Below are 7,945 nucleotides of genomic sequence, written 5' to 3'. Positions count from 1 at the left end.
TTCAAGTGCTGTACGTTAAATCCGGCTGACAGGACTCTGAACTGCAGCGCTCATCTCGTTATAGATCAAAATAATTAATAAAGGTGTTTAAACGAAGAATCGGAATATCAGAGAGTTGACACGGTAAGCAAGTTTGTGTATATATTTTAATAAAAAATGAAAAATGAAATAAAACGAATACCGATACATCTCCCAGACAGCAAGCCAACATTGAATAAACATTGTTTTTCCATCTGAATCATCATTATGGTTGATATTGAAATTTCAATGCAAAATAAATGTTGAATCAACATTATCATATCGATGAAAACCTGATGTTATTAATGTTGATGGCAACAATATTGGAACAACATTGATCCATAGTTATCTTTATGATTGATTAAGCATTGATATTTGGTTACCGGGTGATCCCTGAATGTGTTGAAAAGTAATTGATTTATAGTGGACAGAGGAACGATGCGGTTGTTGAAAAGTCATCGAAATATAGTTGACCGGGAAATATGATAGAAAGTGCATCGAAATATAGTTGACCAGGAAATATGATAGAAAATGCGTCGAAATATAGTTGACCGGGAAATATGATTGAAAATCCATCGATTTTTGGTTGACCGGGAGATCAACGGGTGGTATACCCAACGTACTGCACCGGACACAGCTCATTTCTGGACCCTTGGCACAAGCGTACAGGTAAGCTTGCTTAATGTTCGATAGCACAGGCACGCGGTGTGTTTTTATACAGTCTGTGGGCAGCTGAAGAGACTGGCTCATTTTCAAATAATGTTACCGTTAACTTGTTTAGACAACGGTCACGGTAAATTAATGTTAAAGCCTTTCGTGTCCAGCAGTTTCTCGGAGGGAAAATGTAAAAGCGGTTTATTAAAGAGAAGTCCTGACTCCTTTATCGTCGTGTTTTTCACTCTTTTACAGGCTGCCAGAAAGAATCCGTCTCTATAGTGAGTGATTATTGAATGAGGCTGTACATTATAAATGTAATGTTTTAACTCGAGATGTTTGTTTGTGTGAATGCTGTGTGTGCGGTGAGTTCTGCGCGAGCGGGGAGCAGAGTTGCCATGGAAACGGGGCATCAACACAAAAACCGTTACTGGCAAGCAGTAACGTTAATCTCCGTCTCTCGCTGCGGTTTACGCTGTTTTAGGTAAGTTTAGTCGCTAAAATCACACAAATATGATATACAAATGTTTCTGACACGTTTCTTACTTGTTATTGACATGTTTCAATTACATTTATTTTATAGAAATGGTTTAGTGTCTTCAAAAAGTCTGTTAGCATCTATCTTAGCAGTTTTCAGGTAATGTTAGGCTAATTTTGAGCTCTTGTTGATGAAACTCTGGGCTTTTCATCAAATCGTCGTGTGTGTGAGATATTTTGATGGCTCTGTGAATGTTTTGCTGGTGATTTGTCAGTGTTTTTTTTTTTTATAGAAAAGGCTGATTTACTGAATCGATGACGTCACTTACACTGAGAGTGTAACGTTAATCGGCTGAAAACAAGTTCACATGAGTTTTGATATTTCATGATAAACAGATATTAATACAAATTGTTCTGTGATTTCAGGAGGACAGAAAGAAACTATACAGAACAAAGTGAAACTCCAAGATTTTTGAAAAGAAAATTGGTGAAATATATTCTGAAAAAGGCATATTAATGTATTTCATGAGCTTCTTCAGTAAATCTGTATTTCTAAGTCAGTATCTCCCTTCAGAAATGTGGCTGAAGGGAGATACTGACTTAGAAATACAGCTGAACTCATGAAAAGAAGCTCATGAAACACATTAATATGCCTTTTTCAGAATATATTTCACCAAATTTAAGAAGTCCCTGACATCAAAACGTAAGTCACACTCAACCTAAAATTTAAAATATAGATTCTGTTATTTTAAGATTATATTATTAGTAGTATAATTTGTATATTACATATGTTATTATTGTTGTTATATATTATTCTGTCTTTTACCTCTGCTCTATCTTGTTTCCTTCTAATGAACCTGTAACTGCAGAGTAAATATTGTTGTCTCTGTGTCAGATGGCTTGTTTTGTTCCTGGACTCTTCAGTGATGATGAGCAGAGTCTGAGGGAACCTGCTGTCAGACAGTAAGTACCCTGAGTACCCTGGGGTTTCAGTCAGGGCCTTCAGTAAACAACTGAATCAAACAAAATCCTTAATGGTTAATAGTTACTAGTTAATATATTATTAATCACTTATAAATCATTGAAATGTCAACATTGTACTATTATCTCAATAAACATTATAAATAATTTACAAAGCTTTCTGCACCCCCTAATCTATAAAGTGTAAACTACTCATCAGTTGTACTCATCGGCTTTCATTTGCTTTTGGATGTTTGCGTCGCAAGTGATACAGCATTGTACTTGCACAACTATTGTACTTCATTTTAATACCCAAACCCGGACCTCTGACACGCTAGGCAAAAGTCCAGTTAATGGGGCGTAATTCATTAGCTTTAATGAGAATTGTATATTTTATAGGCCTACATTAAAATGTATTTAGTTTTTTATATTTTACAATTATTTCTTGAATGCTACTATTACATCAACTGTAGCTGAAAAGAATAAACCCCTGTATATTTAATTTGTATATTATGTTGTTTATATTCTTTGTTTTTATATTTTTAATAACAGATTGGTTACCTGAGTACATATGTATAAAGTACAGTCACACTGTATGATTGTGAATTTTAATTGCTGTTTTTAACAGAGATTTTTGTCTTTTCTGTTCTTTTACAGATGACTATTGCACACCAAGTAAGCAAAACAACATTTTTGATTTCATTTTATTTTATTTCTGCAAACAACTTGCACCACTTGCAATTGGTTTTCCAGCCCAAAACCTCATCAAAAACTGAATGCAACGGTTTTTGTCTATGATTATTTTGTCAAAACATCTTTTGTCTATGCTAACTCTAATCTACATTAACTATTTAATTAGTATCCAGTTATTTGTATTAAATTTGTGGAGTTAACAACTACTTCTGAACCAATGAAATAATAAACATAAAAATTTTTGAGTCAATTGGCCTCATACATTTTCCTTATGAAAGAGGTCACTGCAAGCTAATCCTTTTTGCCTCCCTTTAGTTCGAATACATCCATGAACAGGCAGTTTTGAAAAGTGCTTTGAATATAGGGGAAATATGATCTAGCCTACAACACGAGGACTTATTGCCTTATCCGATCATTGAAAAATCATAGGCCTAGGCTATTGAATTTGTTCAAATATATGTTCTGTTTAACTTAAATGCTATATTTGTTTTGCATTGTGACTTTATTTTCTGTTTTAGATGCTCTTACTCAGCAGATGGGGACAGCTACCATCACCCAATTTTCACCCAAAAGTGGCTGCGCTATTCGCCAGACCGGGCAGGAGGGACTGGACGACAACTTATGCAGGCATCAGATGACAATGAAGTGTAAATAAAGAGTAGAGGCTAATAAACAGGAATTTGATTTTCAATAGTGTGGTGTGTTTTGTGTTTTATACAAGATTTTAAATGTTCCATTCATTTTTTACATCCTGGCTGTAGATAAAGCAGGCTATTTAATTTATGGCATTACATTTAAAATTAACATTTTAAAACGATTGAAATTCCATTGAAATCACGTTGATCCTTGGTTCAGTTGAAATTTTAACATTGTTTCAATATTCCTGATAATTGAAATAGCATTGAAATTCCGTTGATTTATGGACAGAATTTCAACATTGTTTCAATATTAAATCAGGGTGCAAAATGATGTTGAATCAACATCAGAGTTCGATGTTGATTCAATGACTTAATGTTGACAACGGGATGTTGATTCAGCATAGTTTCAATGACTGTTTGCTATCTGGGCTGTTAGTGGCTGCGGTGTGTCACGTGACAATCATGACAATCATAAGTTAAAATATTTGTAATTTACGCGTGACAGGGTTGATTTAAAAATATATATATATTCTAAGTAAACAACAATAGCCCAAGTTTAGTAAAACATTTTTATTGAGACTATAAAAAAAAATTCTGCATCTATTTTTAGGTGTGCCAGCTGCCACTGTGGGTGGCACCGGCACACCCTGGCACACCCGTGGCTACGCCACTGAATCTATGCCACAAAGAATTAAGGCAGTTCTGAAGGCAAAAGGGGTCCAACCAGGTACTAGCAAGGTGTACCTAATAAAGTGGCCAGTGTGTGTGTGTGTGTGTTTGTATATATATATATATATATATATATATATATATATATATATATATATATATATATATATATATATATATATATATATATTATTATTATTATTATTATTATTATTATTATATCTTCGGAGCTTTAGACTTGATGCCTGATTTGTTTTGTAAGGTTATTCACAAGTCCTTAAATAAATATATAAATACAGGAAGGAAGGAATATTAAAAGGTAAAAAGTAAAAATAGGAAATGTGTAATGTTGACACTGTTATAGATCTATACACTCTCTGTTATTTTGGTCATTTTCATTAAGTAATGCTCTTGTGAGGTAAAAAGGCCTAGGTTGTTGTCTGTTAATATTATTATTATTATTATATAATTGTTATTATTACAATATTATTTGCCTTTGCCTTTACTTGGTGATGTGGTTATCTGCTAAACTGAATCTAATTAAAGGGGTTGTTTTTTGTTTGTTTTTTTGTTTTCCTTCTTGTTTGTATAGTTGTGTTTTTTCCTGTCTTCTGATTGTACTGTTTATGTGTCTGAAAATGCAAAAATACCACAATTAATATAATATAAAATAAAGGGGAAAAAATACACACACACATATAAATATAAGCATATTTATAAAGGTAACTTGTTAAATAATAATATATATTAAATATAAATATAACAACAGGGCATGACAATGAAGGTATATAGCCAAATACAAGCTTTATTAAAACAGATTGTAGTCAAGACAGGCAGAGTCCAACACCAGCAAACAAGGCAAAAGAGTAATAAAAAAAAAAAAAAGATTTTGAAAAAGTCAATGGTCATGGCAAACAGCAAAAGCATCACAAAAAACAATGAAACAGTCCAAGGTTCAAAACACAGGCAAGACAAAGCCAGGCAACCTCTTTACCCTTCTTATCATGCTATGATACATTACATGTACATTTAGTCATTTAACAGACACGTTTATCCAAAGCGACGTACAAATGAGGAGAATAAAAGCAATCAAAATCAACAAAAGAGCAACGATATACAACTGTTATAACAAGTCTCAGTTAGCTTAATGTAATAGGCCTACATGTAGCAAGTTTTTATTTATTGCTTTATTTTTTTAATCATATAATAAATATATATTTATTTATAAACACCCTATAGGCACCGCTTTACCTAAATTCATTACTTCAGACTTATGTGCCTCTAGAAGCTTGCATTCTGCAAGTGAACATCGCTTGATTGTGCCATCCCAAAGAAGCACAAAGTCACTTTTACGGACTTTTAAATTAAATGTTCCCTCCTGGTGGAATGAACTCCCCAACTCAATCCAAGCAGCTGAGTCCTTAGCCATCTTCAAGAATCATCTTAAAACCCTCTTCCATCTTTATTTGACCCTCTAACTTTAGCACTCACTATTCTAATTCTATTAAAGCATTTGCTAAATGACTAAATGTAAATGTAATGTAACAATAAATAAAAAGAAAAAAAATATATATAATAAAATAAAAAGATTTTTATGCTTTTGTTAATTGTATAACAAATAAAAAAGAAAACAAATAAATAGAATACAAAAATATTAGACAAGCTATAAATAGAGTGGAATTCTGATATAGTGTACAATTTTAATTGTTAAATGATGACGTTACTAATATCAATGTTCATACTCTTTAATTAGACCATAGTATAAAGAACTTTGTACCCTTCTTAACATTTTAATTGGTGAAAACAATCAAGCATACTGTATCACAATATTATTATTGTATTATGATACTCTTTTAACGTATACATCTAAACTGTTCTACTTAAACTACACAATCTGCATCTTAATCTCTATTAGTTATGATCCAGATCTGTGTGCTGACTGCATATGGGTGAAGTTTATGTAAAGTGGAGATTAATTAAATTCTTGTCTGTGATGGAATGTATAATCTGGAGAAGATGAGAGGGTAAATTTATCATCAGAGAGCAGTTTGCACAAAAACAGATTTGGATGTTTGTTTAAAACAACAAATTTACATTTAACAACAACTACAACAACAACAACAAAAAAAATAAGACAAGGGTATCTTCATTTCATAAAACATTACCTTTTTGCTTTCAATATACTTTCTACTGACAAACAAAGCTGAGCTGCTCCTCACAGTTTCTGTTTGTCCAAAGCTTTGTTTGCTTGTCCAGGGCTCCACAACGCAGGTCTCTGGCAGGACACTGGGGCTGTTCGTTCTGATACCAGGCTGTGTAGTTAAGATCATCTCCATTGACCCAGAACCAGTCCCCTGCTAGAAAGCGTAGACCAGTCCATACATATTCAGTTTCAGCCTTTGTGATTTCTGGTAAAGAAGAATTCATCCTGTTCATTGTGCTCAGACTCGCCAGATCATTATAATAAGTCCTACAGTATTCCAGAGCTCCTTCCCAGGTCTCTCTCTGATGCACCAGAACAAACTCCGATACGTTCATACAGAAGAAGGAGAAATTAAAAGTGCATGGTGCAAGATGTACTGTCTTATGGAAATTGCATAGAAAAGCACAGCCATTATTAATATACCAACTAATTTGTGTTGCTTTTTCACCTCCAGTCCACTTCCAGACTCCTGATTCTGTGTAGAGTCCAACCCAGGCATCAGAAGTTTGATTAAGTGCATCTTCCAAAAATCTCTTTTCCTCATTTTCATTGGTGAAGGTTGAGAGGTCATGAAAGTAAGTTTTGCAGTAGTTATATGCAGAATCCCATGTCCTCTCCTCTTTCACAAAGAAATGTTGTTTAATGAGACCTGAGGAGAGTCCGTAGAGCTCCATGATAAGGAGAAGAGTGAGTGTTATCTTCATTTTCTTCCAATAAAGATGTTCTGTGATTTTTTTTTAGTGATCAGTTGAAGTTGAAGAAAGAACTGAGAATGATGATGCTGACACTCTCTTAAACTGACCTCCAGCCAATGACAAATGAGTGTGAGGATGTGACCAATCACAGCACACCTTTACAGACAAAACAAACAAAACAGGTGCATTTAACCAGTCAAAGAAACCTCATAATATTTTTAAGAAAAAACAGTGCACAGAAAAATAAGGTATGAAACATGGACAAACATTTTTGAAACTTGAACCAAATTAAACACAATTATTTCAAGATGTTGTCTCAATTTCCTTATTCTCATTCAAATTACATAATCAATTTGTGTTGAGTTGCATAAGTGATTGTTGTTCTTGTTTAAAAGTACCAATCATGGGAACAAGATTTCAACTTTCCATCATGTTTGCATGGGACTAGATAGAGATAGAACTGGATAGAGTATATTCTGAAATGACGTTTTATTTTAAGCATATTTTAGCAAGATGTGTTCATGTTTAATGTTTAATTTTACATTACATTAATGCAAGAGTTTCGTCTGTGAACACACATCCCAACAACAATCCACTTAATGAAAAATTACTGTGTAAATGCCTTGACTGTAACAAGTATCCTTTTCTGCCATCATCTAACAGACAGTGGTTTCAAAAGCTTTTTTTTTTTGTTTTTTGGCTTGCTAGCATATCTTATATACAGTATGTTATATGTTATGTTATATACAATAAATGTTTACTCCAAAATAACTTGATTCAGTTAAGATCAGCCAAAGTTATAGTTATGAGTGTGTCATTCTCAGTTGATTTAAAAATGGTTCTAGGTTTGGTTCTTATCTGAACAGTATACAAATACCACACAAATATTTAAATGGATTATTTACACAAATATTTAGATGGAATAATTATTCATTACT

The 7,945-nt window shown here is 33.2% G+C and overlaps 1 long non-coding RNA gene across 2 annotated transcripts; it reads left to right on the top strand.

Moving 5' to 3' along the window:
- The first annotated feature begins 209 nt into the window (after window positions 1-209).
- On the top strand, window positions 210-3,493 carry LOC113108956 (uncharacterized). 2 transcript variants are annotated; one of them, XR_003292828.1, is made up of 7 exons: window positions 210-687; window positions 928-1,156; window positions 1,256-1,309; window positions 1,443-1,852; window positions 2,045-2,112; window positions 2,767-2,784; window positions 3,321-3,493. It is a non-coding gene; the product is annotated as an uncharacterized LOC113108956 (long non-coding RNA). The 2 variants fall into 2 exon arrangements; XR_003292827.1 differs by lacking the exon at window positions 210-687 and having other exon boundaries at window positions 699-1,156.
- The last annotated feature ends 4,452 nt before the right edge of the window (window positions 3,494-7,945 follow it).

The sequence above is a fragment of the Carassius auratus genome, chromosome 9, assembly GCF_003368295.1.
Source record: "Carassius auratus strain Wakin chromosome 9, ASM336829v1, whole genome shotgun sequence".
Classification (NCBI taxonomy): domain Eukaryota; kingdom Metazoa; phylum Chordata; class Actinopteri; order Cypriniformes; family Cyprinidae; genus Carassius; species Carassius auratus.
The sequence above is the reverse complement of the archived record's forward strand: the minus strand, read 5'-3'. Positions and strand labels throughout refer to the sequence as shown.